The sequence below is a fragment of the Mesoplodon mirus genome (genome assembly GCF_964341445.2).
Source record: "Mesoplodon mirus genome assembly, chromosome: 13".
Lineage (NCBI taxonomy): Eukaryota > Metazoa > Chordata > Mammalia > Artiodactyla > Ziphiidae > Mesoplodon > Mesoplodon mirus.
In genome coordinates, this window is record NC_138989.1 from 1,963,769 (window position 1) to 1,977,106 (window position 13,338).

Consider the following 13,338-nt stretch of genomic DNA (forward strand, 5'->3'; position numbering starts at 1 on the left):
GTGTCTCAGATATCAGCAGGACATATTAAGGAACCCACCTGAATTCTTGCTATTGACAACAACTGCCAATTCAGGGGTTTTGGCTTGAATGCTTATGCCAGTTTGACAGGTTCTCATTAACATTTATTAACCGGGCGAACCCCTCCCCCGTATTCTGAGTTATTTATCCTCTATACTTTCCTTAATCCTCTTTCAGTTTTAATTATTAGGTGGAATTTCCTTAATCCATAACCCTTACTGAATTCTAACCATGTTGGAAAGTGATGTTCAAAATCCAGAATATAAAAAAAAGAAAGAGGGGCTTCCCTGGTGGCGCAGTGGTTGAGTCCGCCTGCCGATGCAGGGGACGCGGGTTCGTGCCCCGGTCCGGGAAGATCCCACATGCCGCGGAGCGGCTGGGCCCGTGAGCCATGGCCGCTGAGCCTGCGCGTCCGGAGCCTGTGCTCCGCAACGGGAGAGGCCACAACAGTGAGAGGCCCGCGTACCGCAAAAGAAAAGAATACGAAGCTTATCGCCTGAATGGAGTTTTCGGGTTCGCACCCTTGGGCATTTCCGGGTGGAAAGGTACCCAGAGGGCGGGGAGACAGCCCCTCCAGGTGGGAGGTGGCCGTTCAGCTTCCCTTGGAGGCTTTGTCTGGGGCACTGAGGGGCAAGGTCACCGCCCGCCCGCCGGCCGCATCTCGGAGCTCAGAGAGACACGCCTTCCCAGGGTTCAGGCACCCACGCCGCGCCAGGGTCTCCACACCTGCTCTGTCGACGGTGGCCCGGAGGGTGGAGCGGACATCCGGGGACGGGGCGGGGGCCGGCTTGCGGGTCAACCAGCGGTCCCGTCCTTTCCGGGGCCTCTTCCAACGAATTGTTCATTGCTTCCCTAAAACGAAGCCCACATCCTTCCACAGGTTTAAAGGGTGGCACCCCCAGGTCAGGGGTCGGGCCCCCGGGGGTTCAGGGGTCAGGGTCGGGGGGCAGGCCGGGGGGCCGTCTGCGTCTTCTCATGGCTGTGACTCGTGTGCTTGGCGAGGACCCCTGTGACAGCTGAGGCTACTGTTCCAGTTAACACGCAGCACGCTTCCCTGGGCCGCTACGGTGAGCCTCAGGGAGAAGAAGGGACTCCAGAGGGAGACGAGGGCGAAGCCCGGCCTCTGGAGGGCGGCCGAGCAAGGCCTGGGGGCGGCTCCGCTTGCTTTCCAGAGCGCGGCGCACGCCGCACAGCTGTTGCTTCTTCCAGCGCCGGCCCCGCCTTGCTTAAGACTGGACGCAGGTGTGGTGTGGAGGGGATGGCGCGCTCTGCGCAGGCGTCCCGCGTCCTGCCTGCCGGCGGGCTGAAGACGCCCCCGCGCCCCCGGAGAGGACGCCGTGTGGACGGCTGTCGTCTCGTCTGCCGCTCGGGCAACATCCAGTCGTCATTTCCTGACCTTCCTCCCTTGAACGAGCAGGTTCCTAAACCAGGAAAACGGTTAAGGGCCGGCCTGTGAGAAAGGGGTAAGTTCCAGAAAAGGCGGCGTGACCCGGGCGAGCGAGGCAGTGGGTTGGCAGGTTGAGCCTGGGGGCCTGTGACCTCTGTCGACTGCAGAGAAACACACAACCTATAAGTGAAGAGTGATGTGGGTTTTTTTTTGTTTTTTTGTGTGTTTTTCTGCGGTACGCGGGCCTCTCACTGTTGCGGCCTCTCCCGTTGCGGAGCACAGGCTCCGGACGCGCAGGCTCAGCGGCCACGGCTCACGGGCCCAGCCGCTCCGCGGCATGTGGGATCTTCCCGGACCGGGGCATGAACCCGCGTCCCCTGCATCGGCAGGCAGACTCCCAACCACTGCGCCACCAGGGAAGCCCGATGTATATATTTTTAATTGAAGTCTGGTTGGTTTACAGTGTTGTGTTAATTTCTGCTGTACAGCAAAGTGATTCAGTTATACATAAATATACACTTTTTCAAATACTCTTTTCCATTTTGGTTTATCACAGGCTATTGAATAGAGTTCCCTGTGCTCTACAGCAGAACCCTGTTGTTGATCCATTCTGTATAGAATAGTTTGCACCTGCTAACCCCAAACTCCCAGTCCTTCCCTCCCTCAGCCCCTCCCCCTTGGCAACCACAAGTCTGTTCTCTATGTGTGTGAGTCTGTTTCTGTTTTGTAGATAGGTTCATTTGTGCCATAGTTTAGATTCCACATATAAGTGATATCATACATATTTGTCTTTGTCTGACTTACTTCACTTAGTGTGATAATCTCTAGTTGCATCCATGTTGCTGCAAATGGCATTACTTTGTTCTTTTTTATGGTTGAGTAGTATTCCATTGTGTGTGTGTGTGTGTGTGTACACACCACATCTTCTTTATCCACTCCTCTGTTGATGGACGTTTAGGTTGCTTCCATGTCTTGCCTGTTGTGAATGGTGCTGCTATGAACATAGGGTGCAGGCAGTATTCTTTCCCCACACCTCGGTCCCCTCCTCTGTGGAACGGAGGGTGGGAGTCCTGGAGCGCCTTCCTGGACTGTGGTTGAGGTTACGGTTACCTCACCTAAGTTGGTCCTTCTGGAAGGAGACCGTGGAAAACGCTCCTGGGCAGAAACCCCGCTGGAGACAGAGGCTGGCACGGCGGTAGCACTGCGACCGTGTCCCCAGGCCAGTCGTGCTCCAGCTCGTCATGGAGTTTCCTGGGCAGGCCCAGGCCCTGTCGTCCAAGGGCACATTTGGGACGATCTGAGATGACTGGATTCAGTGTTGATGGAGCAGCAAGGAGGCCTGTGATAGTGAACAGCCTGGAGGAGCAGCTGCAGACACAGTCCCGCCTGCCGAGCGGGAGGCCAGGTGGCCAGGCAGCGGGTGAGACTGTGGACGGAGATCCAGCTGAGGGTCTCAGTGTCCAGTGTACCCGGCGGGGGCGGACAGACGGCAAAGGCTGCCTGAAGTGCGGAGCACAGGTGACGGGTAGAGGGGGCTCCGTGAAGACCAGATGGGGGACCGTGACACCCCGCAGCAAAGGTACGAGTGATGGGGTGTGGCCAGGGAGACAGGCGGGAGGCCGCGGACAATGGCCGCGTGTGGACACAGCTCTCCACCTGCTTCCCGTGTGCTCAGAGGGGATCTGCTCCCCCTGGGCTCAAAGCCCCCCAGAAGTTCCCGTCTGCAAGCTGGGGTGGCCTGGGGTCATAGGGCTGGGTCTTGCAGGACCAAGACTTGGTCCACGTAGCTCCTGGCACCCCGTGTCTTTCTGTGCTTCCCCAGACGTGGAAATCTGAGCCCCTGGCTTGTGCTGGAGGCCTGGGTACAGTGAGGCGGGGGGGAGGGTCGGGTCTCACTTTGCTTAAAGGGCAGAGGCCGGAGGCCTGGGGTGATAGGAGTGTATTGCCTGCCACACCTTTATCTTTTTTAAAGTGCCATTTATTTATTTATTTATTTGGTTGCACCGGGTCTTAGGTTGCAACATGCGGGCTCCTTAGCTGCAGCATGCATGTGGGATCTAGTTCCCCGACCAGGGATCGAACCTGTGCCCCCTGCACTGGGAGCGCAGGGTCTTACCCACGGCGCCACCAGGGAAGTCCCTTAAGTGCTTTTTGAAGTGTAATTTACCATGAATTCATCCATCGTAACTGCATAATTCTATGATTTTTAGTAAGTCTATAGACTTGTGTTACCGTCACAATCTTCCAGCTTCAGAACATTTCCATCAAAAATGTCCATTTGTTGCCAATCCTTGCCTCCCAGTCCCAGCACGAGGGGCCTCTGGTCATGCTTTCTCTTTATAAATTTGTCTTTTCTGGACATTTCATGTATTGAATACTTGGAATCATATACTATGTAGTCTTTTATATCTGTGTCCTTTCACTTAGCATAATGTAATGGAGGGCCGTGCATTTTGTAGCTTGAATCAGTAGTTTGTTCCTTTTTATTGCTCTTTATGGTGGACCGCACTTGGTTTATCCATTCACCAGTTCACAGACGTTTGAATTATTTCCAGTTTTAGTGTTTTAGCTATTATGAGTAATGCTGCTATGAACCTTGGTGTGCATATATCTGTGGACATCTGTTTTCATTTCTCTCGGGTAGGTTCCTAGGTGTAGTCTTGCTGGGTCATATGGAAGTTTATGTGAAGCTGCCAAACTGTTTGCCCGGTGCTGTACCACTTCACATGCGCCCCAGTGATGTGTGCGGATTCCGGATTCTCCACGTCCTGACATGTGGTCTCGACTCTCTTCTCTATTAGAGCAGGTGCTCGTGGGCGTGGAGTGCTGTCTTGCTGTGGTTTTGATTTGTGTTTCTCCACTGTTTCATGATCCTGCACATCCTTTCATGTGTTTGTTAACCACTCATATGTCTTTTTTAGTGAAATATCCATGATATCTTTTGCACAATTTAAACACTGGGCTGTCTTATTTTTGAGTTGTAACAGTTCTTTATGTATTCTGGGTAAAATGATTGTTTTACACAATCTTGTGACTTAAAGAAGTTAAGAGAAAGCTGTCTTTACAGCGCCTTTTATGTTAACACACACATTTACATTTCTGGTGCTTTTCATTTCTCCCTGCAGATTCAAATCACTGTCTGGAATCATTTTATTTCTGCTCAAAGGACTTCCTTTAGTATTTCTGTAAGACAGTTTGTTAGTAACAAATTCTCTCAGTCTTCCGTTATCTGGGAATGCCTTAATTTCACCTTCAGTTTTGAAGGGTTCGTCCTCTGGACGTTGACCTGTTGGTTCACAGTTCTTTCCCTCTTTCAGCTCTTTGAATACGTCATCCCATTGCTTTCAGTCCCCCGTTGTTTCACTGAGCTGTTATCGTTTGGGTTTTAATGGCATTGATGCTCCCCTGTATCAGATGTCATTTTTCTCTTGCTGCTTTCAGGATTTTCTTGTTGTCTTTCAAGTGTTTGATTATGATGTGTCTAGGTATGGATCTCTGAATATTTTGGGGAGTTTTTGCCCATTATTTTTTCAGGTGTTTTCTCCAGCTCCTTCTCTTCTTTTCTCCTGGCACTCCCCTTACATGTATATTGGTGTTCTTGACGTTCTCCTCCACGTCTCTGAGGGTCACTTCATTTGTCTTCAATACAGTAAGTCCCCTACATATGAATGAGCTCCGTTCCAAGAGTGCGTTTGTAAGTCCAATTTATTCGTTAAGTCCAACAAAGTCAGCCTAGGTACCCAACTAACACAGTCGGCTACATAGTACTGCACTGTAATAGGTTTATAATACTTTTCACACAAATACTACATAGAAAACAAACACACAAAATAAAGACAACATTTTTGATCTTACAGTACAGGACCTTGAAGAGAACAGTAGTGCAGTACAAGAGCTGGCACACAGGGGCTGGCATCGAGTGAACAGGCAGGAAGAGTTACTGACTGGAGGAGGGAGAGGAGGAGGGAGATGGTAGAGCTGAAGGATCCTCAGCAATAGCAGACGGAGGGAGAGCTGCCATTTCACTCACGCTGGACGTTGCTGGCACACACATATGCATCTTTGAAAGTTCGCAGCTTGAAGGTTCGTATGTAGGGGACTTACTCTATTTTTTCTTTCTGTTCTTCATATTGGGTAATTTCTACTCCTGTAACTTCAGGTTCACTGATTCTTTCTTCTACCACCTTGAATCTACTATGGAACCCTTGTAGTATATTTTTCTTCATCTCAGTTATCATACTTTTCAACTCTATAATTTTTTCAAATGGATCTTTTTTAGAAATGTAATTTCTGTCCATTTGAGACTCTCTATTTGTTGACTCATTATTGTCATACTTTTAATTCTTTAAGCATAGTTTCCTTTAGTTCTTTGATCAGATTTATAATAGTTGCTATGAAATCTTTGCTACATTGAAAATCTGGGGGCACTGAGAGACATTGTCTATTGACTGCTTTTTTCCTGAGTATGAATCCCATTTTAATGTTTCTTTGCATATCTCATCATTTGTTGTCTCAAACTGGACCTTTTAGATAATATATAGTCTCTGCATTATTTACCTGTTAACTGCATCCTGATCTCCCACTTAAAGCCTGTTGCTGCTGCATCTCAGTTTGTTTCTTTCTTTGTTTCTTTGCTTAGTAACTTGCCTAGGCTGAATCTGTGAGGTCTCACTCTATGATGTGTGGCTATCAGTTTTTATCCTTAATTCTTGTCCTTATTTTAAGCCGACTTTCCGGAGGGTTGTCCCTTTGTCTGCATAGGTTAGTGGTCATCCAGTAATTGACCACCTTGATCCACGAGGGCTTCATCTTCTGCTGATGGATCTGTGGGAGAGCAGGCAGTGTGTTCACGGTTCAGGCTGCTCTCAAGTCGGCCTCGGCTTTTGTTTTCTTCTGGACCCTCTGAGGTCAGTACCAGGACCTGCTGTTCTCTATCTGTGCCACCCCTGTCCCTCCTCTGCCCTCCTCCTGCTCTGCCCCCAAGAGGCTGACCCCTGGGACCACATCATCCGGCCTCTGACTCTCTGCTCTCTGACTAGTTTGTCCAATGGGAAGCACTAGTAGGAGGGAAAGGTTAGGGTATTTCTTCACTGCTCCCACCTTTCTTCAGAACCACATCTCTGTTGGCTGTCTTAGCCAACTCAAGCTGCAATAACAAAATATCACAGACAGGGTAGCTTACAAACGAAAATTTATTTCTCAGTTTTGGGGGCTAGAAGTCTACCATCAGGGTGCCTGCAAGGTTGGGTGAGGCCCTCTTCCAGGTCACAGACTTCTCGCTATGTCCTTTGGAAGCTCTCTGGGGTCTCGTATAAGGGCACTAATCTCATCCCTGAGGGCTCCACCTTCATGACCTAAGCACCTCCCAAACCCCTCTACCATCACTTGGGGCACTAGGATGTCGACATATACATTTTGAGGGGACACAAACATTCAGACCTTAGCAGCAGCTTTGTTGTTTTGTTACAGAACCACACTTGGGTCCACTTGCCACGTGCAGTAAAGCCAGTCTACTGACACCAGGCTGTGGAGAAGGAAAATGTGGTGTTTATTGCAGGCACCAAGCAAGGAGAATGGGCAGCTCATATTCAAAGGACTCAAACCCTCTGAGTTTGGCTTTGGCTGCTAGGGAAGGGTTTTAAAAGACAGCGTGAGGGAGAGGATCACAGGGTACGTGATCAGCTCGTGCACGTACCTCTGATTGGTTGGTGGGGAAGTAATCGGGAGTCAACATCCTCAGCCTTCTGGTTCCAGCCTTTCTGAGGTCTACATGCTTGTGGGCAGCATGCTGTTATCCTGGTAGGGGTTTCAGTATTTGTAAAATCACTCAAGGATGCGGCTCAGGATATGATCTATAGCCCTTGAGGAGGAACTAAAGGCCCTTGATTTTGTTTTATGGCTAAATGGCTTTTGTTTTGTCTTGCTTGATTGCTTTTGTTTGTTTCTGCACTTCCTCATTCTCTGATTAAATTTGCTCTTCGAAACTGGGGTAGGCCTGGGAGGCTAAAGCTTGTCTACAAACAAGAGGTGGGGGACATGTGAGAGGGTTCCTGCTCAGTTACAGTTTCCTGATTACACTTCTCACCCTGAAGGGATGCAGCTTTCCTGGCCTCTGAGAATTCTTTTTATCCTGTTACAGGTCTTTGGGTTCCTTAGCATCCGTTGTACATGTATCTCCCCCGACCTTTCTCTGAAAGTAGCCCTTTCAGTAAAGGCTCTTCATTTAAACCATCTGTCATAAGTCTGTTTCTTGGAGGACCCTGGCTAGAAGAGAGAGGAGGCAAGGATGGCAGCCAGGTGTTCGGTCCAGGCCAACAGGTGGATGGGGAGGCCGTTTGCTACGAGGAGGAGAACTCGGGGGCGGGTGTGTTTGGAAGCGGATAACCAAGGGTGATGCTTGTTTGGGGCACCTGTTAGACACGGAAGTCAAGGAGTTAAGTTGGCAGTTGAATATGGGAGACCAGAGCTCAAGAGATGAGGGGCTGGTGATATAAAACTCGGAAGGCATCTGAGTATTGATGGTACTTAAACTGTAGGCATGAGATCATTTAGGGAGAGGGTGTGGAGAAGTGGTCCAAGGATGAAAACTAGGGTGTTTCCAAGTGAGAGGATTGGACGTGGAGGAGAATTCAGCCCTGGAGACTGAGATGGGGTGACAGTGAGAGAATAAAGAGCATGACGACCCAGAATCCTGGGAGGAACGTGCTTCGAGAAGGAGGGAGTTATGCTGCTGGGAAGGCATGGGGAGCGGAGACCCCTGGGCTTGGGAGCATGGACACAGCTGGTGAAGGGCTTCAGCAGGAGTGGGAAGCAGGGAAGTGGAGCTTCCTTATGAAGAGAGCAGGGAAATTGGGGGAGAGCTGGGGGGGGGGAATGTAGATCCATGGAGTTTTGTTTTGTTCTGTTTTGAATGGGAAATGAATATAGAGAGAAGAAGTGATATGCAAGAGAGAGAGGGGTTCATTGGAGCAACCAAGACCTTGACCTTCAGGGTGTGGGACCCAGGGCAGAAGCAGAGGTGGCAGGGGCAGCGCCTAGTCTGGACGGGAGAGTAGAGCCCTTGTGCAGGCATCAGTGCTCGCGGTGGGGGGGAGGTGATGTTTGGAAGCACAGGTTCCTGCATCAGGCACCGCTCTCCCCAGACTGACGTCACCTCTTATTTCTCAGAATCAATTGAGGCCATCAGGTGTGAATCCTCCCCTTTTCCTCCCAAAGATCTAGCCCACCTCCCATTCTCCTGTCCTCCATAGACAAGCTCCTGCAAAGGTGAGTCCATCCCCGGGCTCAGTACTGCAGAGCATGGCAGATCGTGTAAACAAGTGACCGGGACCTCCTTGGCGGTCCAGTGGTTAAGACTCTGTGCTTCCACTGCAAGAGACATGGGTTTGATCCGTTGTCGGGGAACTAAGAGCCCACATGCCGCACAGCGAGGCATGCATGCATGAATGCATGCGTACATACATACATACATACATAAACAAACAAGGGACAGCACCACGGACAGGTCACATAGAGCCATGTGATTTTTACATTATGTGCAAGAACCAGCCTCACCTCCAAGGAGAGGCTTTCTCTGCTTTCTTTTTTTATATATACATTTATTTATTTATTTATTTTTGGCTGCGTTGGGTCTTCGTTGCTGCGTGCGGGCTTTCTCTAGTTGCGGCGAGCAGGGGCTGCTCTTCATTGCGGTGCGTGGGCTTCTCATTGTGATGGCTTCTCTTATTGTGGAGCATGGGCTCTAGGCGTGCGGGCTTCAGTAGTTGTAGCTCAGGAGCTTAGCTGCTCTGCGGCATGTGGGATCTTCCCAGACCAGGGATCGAACCCGTGTCCCCTGCATTGGCAGGTGGATTCTTAACCACTGTGCCACAAGTGAAGTCCCTTTCTCTGCTTTCTTGAACATGCTGCCTTCTCAGATTGGGTATCATTTCTCCATATTTGACAGCAGCGTGTTTCAGGAATGAGGGAACCCCATCTGTACAACAGGATGATGGCTGGTGGTGGGTGAGTCAAAAGAAAATACCTCTATAAAAGAATAATTAAAAATAATACACTCAGACTATGAATAATTAGAAAGATGTGAGTTTACACACACTTTCCAAGCTTTTAAGGAATGGCAAAACTTTTCTTTGATTATGGGTCTGCTTATAGATTCCTTGGTCTTTTTTGCTTCCCTGAGTCTCTAATCTATTACCTCCCATTTCCAGTTTCCTTCACATGGGACGTGAGCCTAAATGTGTTGGGAAAAAGCTGTGCACAGCAGCTTAGATTTTAACTTACTGTTTTCACTTATCTTTCCTTTTGTCGCACACACCTTGTTGGGAGCCTGACACTTTCCAAATCTGAGATTGGGTAGTTCAGGAGGAAGTGCCCAGACCAAGTCAGAATGCCTTTGCCACTGCCTGGCTGGTGATCATGGGTACGTTCCAACCTCATGGTCCAGCTTGTCATCTGAAAAGGTGGGAATTAGAAAAGGTGATATCCAAAAAAAAAAAGTGTCCAAGTCCCCCCAGCTCAGTTATTGGGATTAATAATACAGCAGATAATCTCAGGAAGGTCCCTTGAAATGCTGTAAATAGCTACTAGTGTAAGAAGATATATTATTCATATAGCTAGAACTAGTATATGGTTTAGGCGATGCTCTTGGCTGCAGTACTAGAAAACCCAGTTGAAATGGCTTTAAACAACAAGGAAAATTTAGTATTTCACATATTAAGAAATTTGGATTCAGGACGGTTCCTGATCTAGTTAATTTTCTGAGTCTGTACCATCAAGGACCTTTCCATCTCTCAAGCTAGTTCTCCTCATGGTTGCAAAATGGCTGCCAGAGATCCACGCATAGATGGACACAAAATATCTACAGAACAGAAAAGAATACAGTGTTATTTTTCCTGTGCTGTTTAGAAATAAATGTTCCAGTCTCCCCAGTTCTGCCCCCAGCCCACTTGCCCCAATATCTCAATAGCTGAATTGGAAGGCATGCCCATTCCTAAGCCAGTTACGGGACAGGAGAAATGAAGTGGGGCCAGGATCAGCTTTGATCAAGCAAAATTGAGCCTTGGGGGCTGGCTCCCAGCTCGTGATACAAAATCGTGTTCTGACAAGAGTGAGATGGCATGGGAACAGGTAAAAGATCTGCCAGCATTAAGCCTGATCAGTGCTCAGAAACAATAGAAATGAAAACATATAAAGGAAACAGAGTGTTTAAATAGATGGTTCTTAGCTCCTCAGGGGCCACAGGCAAGTCTGAGAACCTATTGAAAGCTATGGCCCTTCTCCTTAGGGAAAAAATGCTCAGCTATACTTACGTAATGGGACTGCCTTAAGTACAGGCACCGGCCAATTAGAATGCTCCAACTTAGTGCTGACCAATCAGAATGAGTGCCCACCCGTTACTGACCAATCAGAACAGACTGTGCTCAGGTGCCAGTCGATGAAAATGGATGTCCTACCCAAAGGGTGACTAGGGCCCTCCACAGTGCATCCTCCTTGATGTATCCTGTTTTGTCCGTCAGTGTGGACATTTTCAAAATAATTTGCCCCCAGCATTTGAAATGGTAGAGCCAGATTTCTGCTCCTCTTTACACACTTGAAGATGTGGCCATGCTGGAGCCCCCATGGGAGCTGAGAAATGGTTGCCCCGGAGGAGGTTGGTACTTTCCAGTTTGCTACACTCTCCACCCCTCTCTATTGCCTGTCGCCTCTCCCACTTCACTCGGGTACATGTCCTTCCGGCCCTTGTAGGTACTGGATTTTGCAAATGCTGGAACTGGCCATGGCCGTCTAGGGGGGGAAGGTGTTCATGGGGTGACGGGGTTCACGTGGTTCTCACTCTTTGCTCCCCAGTGTGCCGGCATTTGGTGGGGACCAGTTTACTGGCTCCCAAGGGAAGTGCCCTTGACCACGGCCCCGGTAATCCAGGCGCCCCAATCCCAGACATGTAATAACCCCCAGTGAGGTCATTCTTCCCACACGGAAGAGGATCTTTTTACCCTGTGGAACTAGAAAGGTGATTGAGTGTGAAGAGCTCAGACTCTGGAGCCAGATTTTCTGGGTTTGAATCCAGACTCTGCCACTTACTTGCTGTGTGATCTTGGGCAAGTTGCTTAGCCCCTCTGTGCCTTGGCTTTCTCATCTGTTAAATGGAGTTGATAGAAGGATTAAATGAATGGAAATGTACAGTGCTTAGATTTACACCTGACACATAGCGTACGTGTTCATTATTATCATGTGACTTTGATTTTTTGAACATTCTAAATCTGAACTAGGCTTTTGGCTTTACCTTTATATGTAACCAAAAGGCTTATGAAAAGAATTTCCCCCAGACTAGAAACAAAAGTCTTCCCTCCCCAGATGCATTCCTAAAGGGGATCTTCATGACTAGAAAAAAAAAATTACTGTGGATACTTTGTGGCTGCTTCTGGGCGGCCGTGCAGAGTTTTGGGCGTCATCCCAACTGGAGGAGGAGATTTTTGTGGTTTGTTTCATTTGTCATAAAACATAGGGTTTGTTTGCTCTCCCCTGGCTGTGGCATCAGAGCCATTCAGCGGGAGGCGGGATTTTCCACGTCTCTGCTAAGAGGAGTTGTCACAGGAATGTGGACGATGCACCCACTGGACTGGGATCCCCCCCCCAGGAGTGTGCCCAGAGCTGGTGGCTGATGCAGAGACAACCCGGAGGACGAGGAGCCGGCAGCTCAAGATGGGCAGCAGGCTGGAGACTTCACATGGAAAGATCTGGGCGTCTTCCCACCCTACCCGGGCTTTGATGGAGTTTTAGGAGTTGCTTTTCTAGAGAGAAGATTCCGGGACATCTGTGATTCTGAGCTGCAGTTGGTGTCTGGACAATTGTCCACTGCAAGAAGGGAGAGTGGGCGGCAAGTAGGCTCCAGGTGGAGGGGGTGGGGAGAGTCTAGCTTCCGAAGTGGGCAGGGCTCCTGCTGTTCCAGGCAGAGAAGGAAGGTAGGAACCCTCTGCTCCCCCCACTTGCTCCTGGCTCCTGCTCAGGAGTTTTCTGTCTGTTTCCATCTGAGCCTCTAACACAAGAACCGCCAACTCAGACCCTTCATCAGATCCTTCATCCTCCACCTAGTTGCCTTCATTATGCCTCTTAGGTTGTATTCTCTTGACGTGGGAAACGCATAGCAATATTCTGCCCTCCCACAAGAAATATGCATGCTCCCTCCTCTTTTATTTCACAAAACATGAAGCCGTTCTGCTCACCAAATACTTGTAGAACACCTGCATGCCAGGCAATACTCCATGTGCTGGGGATACAGCGGTGAATCGTCCGGGCAAAATCCCTGCCCCTGCAGGACTTAGAGTCTAGAGGAAGAGGACAGGCAATAAACAAAATGATTAGGTAAAATCTACGCCAGGTGTGAGAAAAGTTTTGGAGAAAAATAAATCTCAGAGGAAAAGGAGTGCTGGGGTGTGGGAGGGCCAGAGAAGGTCTGACAAAAAGGTGATCTCTGAGTGATGACAAGGAACAGACAAGGTCAGAGTGTGGTCCGTTTGGATTTCTGGGCCAAGAGTTTCCAGGCTGCGGAAGCAGCATGTGCAAAGGCCCTGAGGTGGGTGCATGCCTGGAGTGTTGAAGGCTGGCGGCAGGAGGTGGCGGGAGGTGAGATGAGAGATGATAGTGTGTGCCTGTGTGTGTGCGTGCGTGTACGTGTGTGTGTGCAGGTGTGTTGGGGGTGGGGGGGTGGGAAACCAGATCACTCAGGACCTTGTGGCCACTGTAAGAACTTGACTTTCACTATGACAAAAATGGGAGTCATGGAAGAATGCGTACAGAAATTGATTTATGTCTTAGAGGCATCACCTTGACTCTTGTGTGAGACATATCTAAAGGAGGACAAGGATGGATAGAGGAAGACCCGTTAGGTTATTGAAGTGTCTTTTATTGAATAGAGTAGGGATGTCTTTTATTT

At 49.3% G+C, this 13,338-nt stretch overlaps 1 protein-coding gene across 1 annotated transcript in view; it reads left to right on the top strand.

Moving 5' to 3' along the window:
• STX2 (syntaxin 2) overlaps positions 1–13,338 on the top strand; it is a 249,267-nt gene that overhangs the window by 45,681 nt on the left and 190,248 nt on the right. The window lies entirely within an intron of this gene.